We start from the raw sequence: 13,944 nt of genomic DNA, 5'->3' as shown, positions 1-13,944 counted from the left end.
AGCAGTGGAACATTGTCTGATGTAGTGCCAGAAGACAAACCCCTCAGGTTGGAAGGCATTCAAAATACAACTGGGGAAGAGCTGCCTCCTCCAAGTGGAGTCAACCTTAATGACCTGGATGGCATCAAGCTTTTGGGACCTTCACTTGCTGATGTGGCATGAGTCAAAATGAGAAGGAATAGCTGCAAACATCTATTAGTAATTGGAACATGGAATGAACAAAGTATGAATCAAGGAAAACTGGAAGTCATCAAAAATGAAATAGAACACATAAACATTGTTATCTTAAGCGTTAGTGAGCTGAAATGGACAAGTATCGGCCATTTTGAACCAGACAATCGTATGGTCTACTACGCCGGGAATGACAAATTGGAGAGGAATGGCATTGCATTCATCATCCAAAAAAAAAAAAAATTCAAGATTTCTTCTGAAGTACAATGCTGTCAGTGATAGGATAATGTCCATACGCCTACAAGAAAGAACAGTTAATACGACTATTATTCAAATTTACACACCAACCACTAAGGCCAAAGATGAAAAAATTGAAGATTTTTACCAGCTTCTGCAGTCTGAAATTGATCAAACATGCAATCAGAGTGCATTGATAATTACTGGTGATTGGAATGGGAAAGCTGGAAACAAAGAAGGATGGGTAGTTGGAAAATATGGATAGCCTTGGTGATAGAATGACTCAGAGATCACATAATAGACTTTTGCAAGACCAACAACTTATTCATTGTAAATATCTTTTTCCAACAACATAAACTGCAACTATACAAATGAACCTCACCAGATGGAAAACACTGGGATCAAACAGATTACATCTATGGAAAAGAGATGATGGAAAAGCTCAATACCATCAGTCAGAACAAGGTCACAGCTGACTGTGGAAGAGACCACCAATTGCTCATATGCAAGTATAAGATGAAAAAAAAGCTGAAGCTGAAGAAAATTAAAACAAGTCTGCAAGAGCCAAAATATGACCTTGAGTATACCCCACCTAAATTTAGAGACCATCTTAAGAACAGATTTGACACACTGAATATTAATGACTGAAGACCAGATGAGACGTGGGATGACATCGTGGACATCATGCATGAAGAAGCAAAAAGTAATTAAAAAGACCAAAATGGATATCAGAAGAGACTCTGAAACTTGCCCTTGAACATCAAGTAGCTAAAACAAATGGAAGAAATGATGAAGTAAAAGAGCTGAACAGAAGATTCCAAAGGGTGGCTCGAGAAGACAAAGTAAGGTATTATAGTGAAATGTGCAAAGACCTGGAGTTAGAAAACCAAAAGGGAAGAACATGCTCAGCCATTTCTCAAGCTGAAAGAACTGAAGAAAAAATTCATGTTGCAATATTGAAGTAGTCTACGGGCAAAATACTAAACAATGCAGGAAACATCAAAAGAAGATGAAAGAAATAGAGTCACGGTACCAAAAAGATTTGGTCGACATTAAACCATTGCAGGAGGTAGCATGTGATCAAGAACCAATGGTACTGAAGGAAGAAGTTCAAGCTGTACTGACAGCACTGGTGAAAAACAAGGCTCCAGGAATTGATGGAATACCGATTGAGATGTTTCACCAAACAGGCACAGCACTGGACGTGCTCACTTGTCTATGCCAAGGAATTTGGAAGACAGCTACCTGGCCAACCGACTGGAAGAGATTCATATTTGTGTCCATTTCAAAGAAAGGTAATCCAATTGAATGCGGAAATTATAGAACAATGTCATCAAGTAAGATTTTGCTAAAGTTAATTCAAAAATGGTTGCAGCAGTGCATCAACAGGGACCTGCGAGAAGTTCAGGCTGGATTCAGAAGAAGACATGGAATGAGGGATATCATTGCTGATGTCAGATGGGTCCTGGCTGAAAGCAGAGAATACCAGAAAAATGTTTATCTGTGTCTTACTGACTATACAAAGGTATTCAACTGTATGGATCATAACAAATTATGGATAACACTGTGAAGAACAGGAATTCCAGAACACCTAACTGTGCTCATGAGGAGCCAGTATATAAACTAAGATGCAGTCATTTGAACAGAACAAAGGGATTCTCTGTGGTTTAAAATCAGGAAAGATGTAGTTCTGGGTTCTGTCCTTTTACCATACTTACTCAATCTGTATGCTGAGCAAATAATTCAAGAATCTGGACTACATGAAGAAGAATGTGGTATCAGGATTGGAGGAAAACTCAATAACAACCGGTGATACGCAGATGATACAACCTTGCTTGCTGAAAGTGAAGAGGACTTGAAGCACCTACTGATGAAGATCAAAGACCACAGCTTTCAGTATGGATTATACCTCAACATACAGAAAACAAAAATCCTGACAACTGGACCATTAGCAAAATCATGGTAGTAAATGGAGAAAAGACTGAAGCTATCAAGGATTTTATTTTACTTGGGTCCACAATCAACGCCCATGGAAGCACCAGTCAAGAAATCAAACGACGTATTGCATTAGACAAATCTACTTCAAAAGACCTCTTTAAAGTGTTAAAAAGCAAAGATGTCACCTTGAATACTAAGGTGCGCCTGACCCAAGCTATGGTATTTTCAATTGCCTCCTATGCATGGGAAAGCTAGACAATGAATAAGGAAGATCAAAGAAGAATTGATGCCTTTAAATTACGATGTTGGCAAAAAATAGTGAATATACCATGGACTGCCAGAAGAAGAAACAAGTCTGTCTCAGAAGGAGTACAGCCAGAATGCTCCTTGGAAGCAAAGATGACAAGACTTCATCTCACATACTTTGAACATGTTATCAGGAGGGACCAATCCCCAAAAAAGGAGATTATGCTTGGTAAGGCACAGAGTCAGCAACAAAGAGGTAGGGCCTCAGTGAGATGGACTGAAAATAGTGGCTATAACAACTGGCTCAAACACAGCAGTGACTGTGAGGATGGTGCAGGGCCGGGCAGTGTTTCGTTCTGTTGTACGTAGGGTCACTATGAGTCGGAACGGGCTCAATAGCACCTAACAGCAACACACAATGACATTCTAATCAGGATCCTTACTGGATGGTTTATTCTAACACTATATGAAGTCACTAAAGACAGTAAAAAATCTCAATGCCCATCACTAAGGAAAGGCTGAATAAACTATGGCACGCTGGTATTTCAGAGCACTCCACGGGTGTAACTGATAAATTAATTCAAAAACAGAAGCTACAAAGTAAAGTGTACAGCAGGAACCCATTTGTGTGAAGCAAGCAAATCTTTTTTTTTTTAAATTTTTCTTGTGCTTTAAGTGAAAGTTTACAAATCAAGTCAGTCTCTCACACAAAAGCTTATTTACACCTTGCTACATACACCCAGTTGCTCTCTCCCTAATGAGACAGCCCACTCTCTCCCTCCACTCTCTCTTTTCGTGTCCATTTCGCCAGCTTCTAACCCCCTCCACCTTCTCATCTCCCTCCAGGCAGAAGATGCCAACATAGTCTCAAAAGTCCACCTGATCCAAGAAGCTCAATCTTCACCAGCAGCCCTCTCCATCCCACTGTCCAGTCCAATCCATGTCTGAAGAGTTGGCTTTGGGAATGGTTCCTGTCCTGGGACAACAGAAGGTCTGGGGGCCATGACCACTGGGGTCCTTCTAGTCTCAGTCAGACCATTAAGTCTGGCCTTTTTATGCGAATTTGGGGTCTGCATCCCACTGCTCTCCTGCTCCCTCAGGGGTTCTCTGTTGTGTTCCCTGTCAGGGCAGTCATCAGTTGTAGCTGGGCACCATCTAGTTCTTCTGGTCTCAGGATGATGTACTCTCTGGTTTATGTGGCCCTTTCTGTCTCTTGGGCTCGTAATTACCTTGTGTTCTTGGTGTTCATTCTCCTTGGGTCCAGGTGGGTTGTAACCAATTGATTCATCTTAGATGGCCACTTGCTAGCGTTTAAGACCCCAGATGCCACTCTCCGAAGTGGGATGCAGAATGTTTTCTTAATAGATTTTATTATGCCAATTGACTTAGATGGCCCCTGAAACCGTGGTCCCCAAATCCCTGCCCCTGCTACGCTGGCCTTCGAAGCATTCAGTTTATTCAGGAAGCTTCTTTGAAGCAAGCAAATCTTTATGCATGCCTATGTCTGCATGGGAGTCCCTGGGTGGTAGAGATGTGCTCAGCTGCTAACAGAAAGGTTGGCAGTTCGAATCCACCCAGAGGTGCCTTGGAAGAAAGGCCTGGCAATCTAATTCCTATAAATCAGCCACTGAAAACCCTGGTGGTGTAGTGGTTAAGAGGTACATGTGCTGCCCAAAAGGTCAGCAGTTTGAATCTACCAGGCGCTCCTTGGAAACTCTATGCGGCAGTTCTATTCTGTCCTATAGGGTCGCTATGAACTGGCATCAGCTAATGGCAATGGGTTTGGTTCTTCTGGTTTTGAAAACCCTATGGAGTAAGTTCTACTCTGACACACATGGGGTCACCATGAGTCAGAATCGACACGACAGCAACTGGTAGAGAGGAAAGACCCCCAGCTTTAGGTCACAGACACTGCTACCTTCTCGGGTGGAATAGGAGCGGGAGGCTAGGATGAGGTAACCGGAAGCAAACACTCCCGCAACATCATCCTTCCCCAGTTACCACTCAATCTTTCTCCTCTCCTTCAAAATCAACATTGTCAAAGCCAGGTATACGACCGGTATCCCCAGACTGTCACCTCCAGCTATTCCAATCTGGCTTCTATTCCCACCACTCCACCAAAATAACCCCAGCTGAGAGGGCCAGATCTGCTGCATCTCCTCCATGTCACTTATCACCCAGCGGCAGTGGCCACCACTGACCCCCCTTCCTACTGAAGCACTTCCCTGCCTTCTATGACACACCCTATCCTGGTTTTCCTCCCACCTCTTGGCTGCTTTTTTTTTTTTTTCCTTCCTTGGCAGGCTCATCTTCCTTTACTTGGCTACTTGAGGTGAGTTCCTCAATCTTAATATGTCCTTGACTTCAAATACAACCTAGACAGGAATGTCTCTCTAAAAAGATGCAAATAACCAAACTAAAAAATGAGAGAGGGGACACTACAACTGACCCAACAGAAATAAAGAAAATTATGACAAAATATTATGAACAACTGTATGGCAACAAATTGGATAACCTAAATGAGATGGACAAATTCTTAGAAGGACACCGCCTACCCAAACTGACTCAAGAGGAAATAGAAAATCTCCACAGACCCATACCAAGTGAAGAGATCAAATCAGTGCTCAAAACCTCCCAGCAAAAAGAAGTCCTGGACCAGATGGCTTCACTGAGGAATTCTACCAAATATTTATAGATGAAATGACACCCATACTGTTTAAACTTTTCCAGAAGACAGAGAAGGAAGGAATACTCCCAAATTCATTCTATGAAGCAAATATAACCTTGATACCAAAAACAAAGACACAAGAAAACAAAACTATAGGCCAGTATCTCTTATGAACGTAGATACAAATATCCTCAAAACAAATAATAGAGAACAGAATCCAAAAGTATATTAAAAGACTCACTCATACACCATAACCAAGTGGGATTTCTTCCGGGAATTCAGGGATGGTTCGACATCAGAAAATCAATCAACATAATACCCCACACCAACAGAACAAGAGAACCAAATGATCGTCTCTATACATGCAGAAAAAACATTTGCTAAAATCCAACATCTTCTCTTGATGAAAACCCTAAAGAAAATTGGAAGAGAAGGGAAATTCCTCAGTATGATTCAGGACATTTACGAAAAGCCAACAGCAAACACTAGACTTACTGGAGAAAGACTGAGAGCCTTCCACATGAAATCAGGAACAAGTCAAGGGTGCCCGCTCGCACCACTTCTATTCAATATTGTATTAGAAGTTCTGGCCAGAGTAATAGGACAAGAAAAATAAATAAAAGGTATCCAGATTAGAAAAACAAATAATAAAATTATCTCTATTTGCAGATGATATCCTATACATAGAAAATCCCAGAGTCCACAAGAAAACTTCTAGAGCTAACAGAGGAATTTGGCAAAGTTGTAGGGTACTAGGTCAACAAACAATAATCCGCTGGGTTTCTACACACCAGCAATGAGAAATCTGAAAGGGATTTTAGGGTAACAGTTCCATTTACAACAGCATCTAAGAGAATAAAATACCTAGGAATAAATCTATCAGGAAGGTGAAGGACTTACACAACAAGAACTGTAAAACACTGCTGAAAGAGATTAAAGAAGACTTAAATAAATGGAAAGATGTTCCACATTCATGGACCGGAAGACTTAATATTGTTAAGATGTCAATACTACCCAAAGCGATCTATAGATTCAATGCAATCCCAATCAAAATTCTAACAGCCTTCTTTACAGAAATAAAAAAAACAATTCTCAACTTTATATGGAATGGCAAGAGGCCCCGAATATCTAAAACAATGTTGAAAGAGAAGAACAAAGTGGGAGGACTTACACTTCCTGATTTTCAAACATACTATATAGCTATAGTAATCAAAACAGCCTTGTACTGGTAGAACAATAGACGCACGACCAATGGAAGAGGACTGAAAGCTCAGAAATGTACGCACACATCTATGGTCAACGGATTTTTGACAAGGGTGCTAAATCCATTCGATGGGGAAAGAAGAGTCTTTTCAGTAAATGGTGCTGGGAAAATTGGATTTCCACATGCAGGAAAATGAAACAGGATCCATGCCTCACACCATATACAGAAACAAATTCAAAATTGATTAATTACCTAAATGTGCAAACTAAAACCGTAGAATTCTTAAGAGAAAGAGCAGGGGCAATGCTGTCAGGCCTAGCTTTTAAAAGTAGCTTATCTAATATAATAACAAAAGCACAAACAGCAAAAGACAAAATAAATAAATGCGATCGCGTAAAAATTTAAAGTTTTGCTCATCAAAAGATGTTAACTGAAACTGAAAAGACAACCTACATGCTAGAAGAATATCTTCAGAAACCACACATCTGACAAAAATCTAATAATCAAAATATGTGTAAAACTTAACAAAAATATAAATGACCCAATCATAAAATGGGCAAAGGACTTGAACAGCCATTTCACCAAAGAGGACATTCAAATGGCCACCAAAACATGAAAAGATACTCAGCATCATTACCCATCAGAGAGAGGCAAATCAAAACCACAATGAGATACCATTTCACTCCTTAGGATGGCTAAGACTTAAAAAAAAAAAAAAGAAAAGAAACGTTGGCAAGGACATGGGGAAATGGGAGCCCTTATCCATTGCTTGTCGGAACGCAAAATGGTACCGCTGTTGTGGAAACAGTGTGATGGTTCCTTAAAACAGTAAAAATAGAACTGTCGCATGACCCAACAATTCCACTCCTAGGTATAGACCCAAAAGTCTTGAAAACAGAGACTCAAACAGAGACAAATTTACCAGCACTCATTGCAGCACTATCCACGATAGCCAAAAGATTGCAACAACCTAAATGCCCATCAATTGATGAAAGAATAAACAAAATGTGGTACATACATACAATGAAATACTACTCAGCCAGTAAAAGAAATGAAGTCTTGATATATGCTACAGTATGGATGGAGCTTGAAGACTTTATGTTGAGTGAAATAAGCCAATCGCAAAAGGACAAACATTGTATGACCTCACTTATACAAAAATACAAGAAAAGGCAAATGTATAGAGACCAAAGTTTATTAGTGGTTACCAGGGGTAGAAGGGAGGGGAAAGGGAAGTTAACAGTAATGGAAAAATTGCATTGATTAAGGGTAGGGTAAAAAAAAAAAAAAATTTTTTTTTTTTTTTGCGCAGCCAATTATTGTAATTGCTGTCAATACGTTGTACACCTAAAAAAAGTTGAATTGGCAAAAGCTGTGTGATAGACAAATTTACAACGATCAAAAAAAAAAGCGTAGCTGCTGAAGCTGCTTATATACAACCAAACGCCTCATGGGATTTGGTACCTTGGTTTAGAGGTTTAGGTTCATAATTTCACGGGACATCCCAGTTAATTGGCTTAATAATGTGTTTAGTGCTTCTGTTCTACCTCCTACTTTGTTGCGTGGTACCTGGGGTCTTAAAAGCTTGCAAGCAGCCATCCAAGGCTCAACAGTTGGTCTCTATTCACCTGGAGCAACAGAGAAAGAAAAAGAGTCAGGAATAGGAGAGAAATTTCGAATATGTGGCTAAATGCCTCCATGAACTCTGCCATGAGACCAGAAGAATTAGATGGTGCCCAGCTACTGTTACTGAACATTTTGATCAAAGACTCCATAGAAGAATCCTGATCAAAAGGGGAAAAACGTAGAACAGAATTTCAAATTCTCATGGACCCTAGACTTTCTGGAGCCATGGACGGTGGATAAACCCTTGAAGCTATTGCCCTGACATAATCTTTAAACCTTAAACCAAAAATATCCCCTGAAGTCATCTTAAAACTGAAAAATAGTTTAGCTTAACTAGTAAAAAAAGGTCTGCTTTGAGCATTATGCTCTTTCAAGAACTATACATGGGATCAAATTGACAAGAGCAACTCAAAAGACTGGATAGAAACCTTAGGGGACAGTGAGTTCATGTTAACGAGGGAGGAACAACTCAGACAATGGATGGTGAGAACGCTTGCACAACTCAAAGAATGTAATCAGTGTCACTAAATTGTACATGTAGGCACTTTTGAACCATGGTGTATGTTTTGTTGTTCTATTCCCAAAAACAAACTAAATAAAATGTAGAGGAAAAAAAAAAAAGTCTCCCTATCCCAGGCCTCTCCTGTGCTCCAGACCCACCTGCCCACTTGATATCTCAGAGGCACCTCAAACACAGTATCTCCAAAACCAAATTCATGACCTTCCTCATCCTCCAAACCTGGTTCTTATCCAGTGGCCTGTGTCTCAGTGGCATCTAGGGAGACAAGCCTAGAGTAGATGGCTTACCCTTCTTTTGTGTACACATCACAGGGCTAGGCAAACAGTGGGTACTCACTAATGAAACACTCCCATCACTTCCTTCCTAAAAACAGCTAGGTCCTTTTTGGTGGCACAGCAAGTCACACCTGTTATCGCTCTTTCCTGAGATGCTGTTCTCCAGGCTTAATGGGCCATGTGCTCCCTTCATCCCCCGTTAGCAACCTCTCTCTAAGTATCTCCTCTCTGTTCTCACTTTAATTTCTCACATCTCATTCTCCCCTAAGCCAGCCTTTCAGATCTGCTCTGGTCTAGGACTAGGACTTTACTGCCATCCTGGAGTTGCCCACTGTTTTCTCTAGTCTCTCAGAGCCCTCCATTTTCAGAGACAAATTTCAAGTCACTGGTCCATGTCTGGACACCACCACACCCTAACTGATCTCAAACCCCTCTGCGATCCTCTGATTCTCCAAATCTGAGATATTATCCAGAACACTGGGGTCCTGTGTGGCTAAATGGTTTGTCCCGGGTTACCCAGAACGGATAGGATTCTGTGTCCAGACAAATTCCTCCACAGGGCACTACTTTCTCACATTAGTGTGGGCGAGGCCGCTGTGGTTTGAGTGAATCACTGTTCAGGCTGTACTGTCAGGGTCCTCCCAGGTAATAAACCATCTTTATTTCATGGGTTATCGGGGTCAGGGTCCATAGGCCTGGCTTCCTTGGTTATTAGAAAGCTCCACTGAATTTTGAGAATTCCTTTTAAAAATGCAAATCCCCACCAGAGAAACATCTGTTTCTTTATTTCCCCTAAGAGCTTTCCTATCCGGGAATAACCCCAATTCCTGGTATTCTGGGGGGTGTTGTAGAGAAAAATCCAGAGAAACTGGAGAGTTTGCTTGCTTGGCTGGGTCTGTGAAACACATCCATGCAAACTCTTGCCAGAGTGCTCCCATGGGACCAAGTGCCAGGGCCGGCTTCAGGTTTAAGCAGGGAAAAGATGGCAGCTAAGAAGAGAGGAAGAGGGGGCGAGCAAAGGAGGAAGAAGAGGGAGCTTCAGAAAGATCCTGGGCCCTCTGAACACCCAGTACCCAGCTTGCATCTCTCCAAGATTACGTTTCCACATTCACCTCCTGCCCACACAAGGTTCCTTTTCTCTATTCTACAGTGAGGCCTCAAGAAGAACCCCCTGTTCTATTCTGGGCTGCCTCTCACTCCAGACATCCCAAACTACCCCTCCCCCACAACTGCCCATAACAGGCATCACTAATCGATCTTGGCCTTCTAGATCTCAAAATCCAAAATAGGCTCTTTCTACCATCCTTGTCCTGGTGTTAAAACTGAATTGTGTCCCCCCAAAATATATGTTGTAAATCCTAACCTGTGTGGCACAGAGGTTAAAGTGACGGATTCTAACTGAAAGGTCGGCTGTTCGACATCACCAGCAGCTCTGCGGGAGAAAGATGTGGCAGTCTGCCTCGGTAGAGGTTTACAGCCTTGGAAACCCTCAATGGCAGTGTTTTTTTTTTTTTTTTTTAATGCCTGTGGTTATAAGCCCATTTGGAAATCGGTTGTCTTTGTTATGTTAATGAGGCAGGGGCTAGTGTAGGGTATATTCTGAGTCACTGTCTTTTGATATATAAAAGAGACCAAACAAAGGAGCAGAGGAGAGATGGGGTAAGACAGATGGAGATGTCCAAGGAGCCAGGCAGCAGGAGCTGAAGAAACAGGCACCTTCCTTCAGGGCAGAGAGAGAGAGAAGGCCTTCCCCTAGAGCCAGTGCTCTGAATTCAGACTTCTAGCCTCCTAAACTGAGAACATAAATTTCAGTTTGTTAACGCCACCCATCTGCGGTATTTCTGTTACAGCAGCACTAGATAACTAAGATGCCTGGCCAAACAAACAAGTCAAACTGGACGCCTGCCTGGCCTCTGAGCCAGCTCCTACTCCCACCTACCAGCCTGCCCACTCTGGCCCACGGCCTCCCCACTTTTCTTCCTCTCTTCATCCAGCCCTCCAGGTCAGGTATTCAACAACCAGCTGTATGAAGCCTTCCTCCCCTGGCCTCTTTCATTCAATTAACATTTCCTGAACACCTACATTAGGCAAGGCCCATCCTGAGTGCTCTGAGAGACCAAGAGATGAGTAAGGCACGGCCCCCACTCCCCAGAGACAGAGGACAGGGCAGAGACAAGACATGAGGGCACACAAATACACGGAAACGCAGAACTGGGCCGTGCAAAGGAGTGGAGCAGCAGGGCTGCGTGAGCTCAAGGCCATACCCAGTCCCTTCCTGCTGGTGATCTAGCACCATGCTGCCTCCGGGAGGATGTTGAGGACATGGATGTACAGAAACGAGGGAAAGGCATTCCAGGAGGGTGGAACAGCATGCGCTAAGACAGAGGGGAGGATGAGAGGAGCAGTTCAACTTGGTTGGACCTTCAGCTGCATGAAGGGGATAATAGCTACTATCATTTTTACTATTATCATTATCGTTGATACACATAAGCCAGACCCTGCTGTAAGCACTCTGTCTAATCCGGGTGATGTCCACCTGGGACGCACAAAGATAGTGTACTGGTTACCGTCTGTTCTGATTGGTCAGCGCCTGAGCGTATGGTTAAACAGATTAACTCGTTTAACGCTCACAATCACCTTGTGACATACTATCACCATCACCATTTTAGAGATGAAGAAACCAAGGCACAGAGAATAGTAAGAAGTGTGATTAGGAAGGTACGCAGCCAATGCCAGGCCAACACACTCCCCTGGCACCTCACTGGCTCCTCTGCTCACAGAACCCTTTCAGCACTAGGAGTGCCTTTAGGGCAGGACCCTGTGAATCCTGGAATCCCAAAAACTGACTGAAGCATGGAAGCAGTGAAGAAACACAATGACAGCCAGCTAGGGGGTGAGCCAGATAACAGGCCCTGCTGTCTGGCCCCAGCCAGGCTTTTGTCCCTATTGAATGCGCAATGCCTGCTCACACCACCACCCCAGGCCCAGGCCAGGGCAGCAGGGAGCAGTAAGGGAAGGTCTGGGGGAGGGAGCAGTGTGGGTGCATACGCAGATACCAAGGTCCATCCTGAAACACCCAATCTCCACTCCACAGGAAGGTCACTGATTAGAGGGGTGGGAACAGAAACACCCTGGGCAGCCTGGCATGGGCCAGCCATGGCCACTTGACTTCTCCCCTCTAAATTCCGTATCTGGCAAACTTCCCATATTTCCTTTAAGCCAACAGCCTGGTCTTTACCCTTTTAAGCCTTCGGGAGCTGGGGCTGAACTGGACAACAGCTCTGAAGGGGAGACATAAATCCCAGAATCCCTCCCTGATGCTGGGGACCAAGACGGAAAAAGGGGTAAGGCAGGGAAAGTAAACACAAAGGTGAGCACAGCATCTGGGATGGATCCCACATTCTCTCAAACACTTGGGAGAGTTCCTTACAAATAAAGTCCAACAGCAATGTGCGTCTTCCCTGTTGTGAAAGAAAGTTTTTGAAGAAAGCCTTTTCCATTTGGTCTCCTCAGCACAAGCCTTGCAGGAAGGGCTCACACTCTATCAAGCACTCGGAAGGGCTCGGCCACCAGCCGCCCTTCACTCGGGCCAGCGCCTCCAGGTCGCAGCTTCACCAGCCCCAGGTTGGCCGCAGTTCAAGTCCCCAACCCGATCTAGGCCAGGACTGAGCCCCGACCCCGGGCACGCAGCAGAGTCACGTGGCCCTGGCTAAGGCGAGCCTGGCCTGTGCACCCCGGCCCCACAGGGAGGGCACCCCTAGTCCAGCCACTAACAGGGCAAAGGCAGTCAGGCCGGTGCGGTCCGCCCGGGACCAGCCCCGACTGTCCCCCCACCACCCCGCCCTGCAACCAGGAAGCCGCAGGGTCCTGCCGGGTAACCCCGGGCCTCACGGGCCGAAGCCGGGCCGACTGCCGCCCCCCGGCCCCGGTCCGGCCCGAGACCCTCACTCACCTGGCCACGGGCCGCAGGACTGGGGCCGCAAGGGGCGAACAGGGACGCGTTCGGAGGGGCTCTATCCGCGGGTGTCCCCGGAGCAGCGTCTCGGGTCTGCCTGCGGCTGGCCTGTAGTCCCGCTCCCGGGGCGCTCTGGGCGCTCGGGGGTCTCGGGGCGCTCTGGGCGCTCGGGGGTCTCGGGGCGCTCTGGGCGCTCGGGGCTCTCGGGGCGCTCTGGACGCTCGGGGGCTCCCGGGGCGCTCTGGGCGGTCGGGGCGGCGGCAGCCGTCAGGGCGGGCGAAAGGCGGAGCCCGCTCCGCGGAAAACCGGCCCGGGCGCGGCGGGCCGGGAGGGGCGAGGCCTGACACCGCCCACAGCCCGAGCCAGCCCCCGGAGCCTGGAGGACCGGGCCCGAGCCTTCCGGCTGTAGGCAGGCGGGCGGGGCGGGGACGCGCGGGCGCCTGGAGCTCGGCCTCGAGCCTCCCCCGGGCCCCGTCGGTCGTGCCCTGCGCCGCGCGCCCCCTGCTGGAGGCAGTGGACGTTGTCAATCACTGCCTTGAACCGTACAGAAAACTTTTTACCTTAAAAAGGGCACACAACTATACGGAAGCCGGGTGGGGAAAAAGAGCGACTTTACAGTGGAGAAAGCTGACGTACTACCTCAGCCCGGTGATGCAGGTTTACATGAACAGTGTGAAGGCATACTGATGGTATGTATCCTTGATAAAAAACGAAGATACCGCTGTGAGGGCTAAGGGTATTTTCAATCGCCCCGTAGGCGTGCCAAAGCTGGACTGCGAATAAGAAAGACTGAAGAATTGATGCCTTTGAATTATGGCGTTGGCCAAGAATTTTGAATATACCGTGGACTGCCAGAAGAACGAACAAATCTGTTTTGGAAGAAGTACAGCCAGAATGCTCCTTGGAGGCGGATGGCGAGACTTACCCACTTTGGACTTGTTATCAGGAGGGATCGGCCCCTAGAAAAGGACGTCATGCTTGGTAAAGTGGGTCAGCCAAAAAGGGAAGACCCTCAGTGAGATGGACTGACACAGTGACTGCAACAATGGGCTCAAACATAGCAACGACTGTAAGGATGGCGCAGGACCCGGCAGTGTTGCACTC

At 45.4% G+C, this 13,944-nt stretch overlaps 1 protein-coding gene across 1 annotated transcript in view; it reads right to left on the bottom strand.

Moving 5' to 3' along the window:
- ANXA11 (annexin A11) overlaps positions 1-13,063 on the bottom strand; it is a 60,842-nt gene extending 47,779 nt beyond the window's left edge. The window contains exon 1 of the mRNA XM_064269800.1: positions 12,838-13,063. The gene's annotated coding sequence lies outside the window, so the exon portion shown is untranslated. The remainder of the gene's footprint in view (positions 1-12,837) is intronic.
- Between the last annotated feature and the right edge of the window lie 881 nt (positions 13,064-13,944).

Source organism: Loxodonta africana, chromosome 16, assembly GCF_030014295.1.
Source record: "Loxodonta africana isolate mLoxAfr1 chromosome 16, mLoxAfr1.hap2, whole genome shotgun sequence".
Lineage (NCBI taxonomy): Eukaryota > Metazoa > Chordata > Mammalia > Proboscidea > Elephantidae > Loxodonta > Loxodonta africana.
The sequence above is the reverse complement of the archived record's forward strand: the minus strand, read 5'-3'. Positions and strand labels throughout refer to the sequence as shown.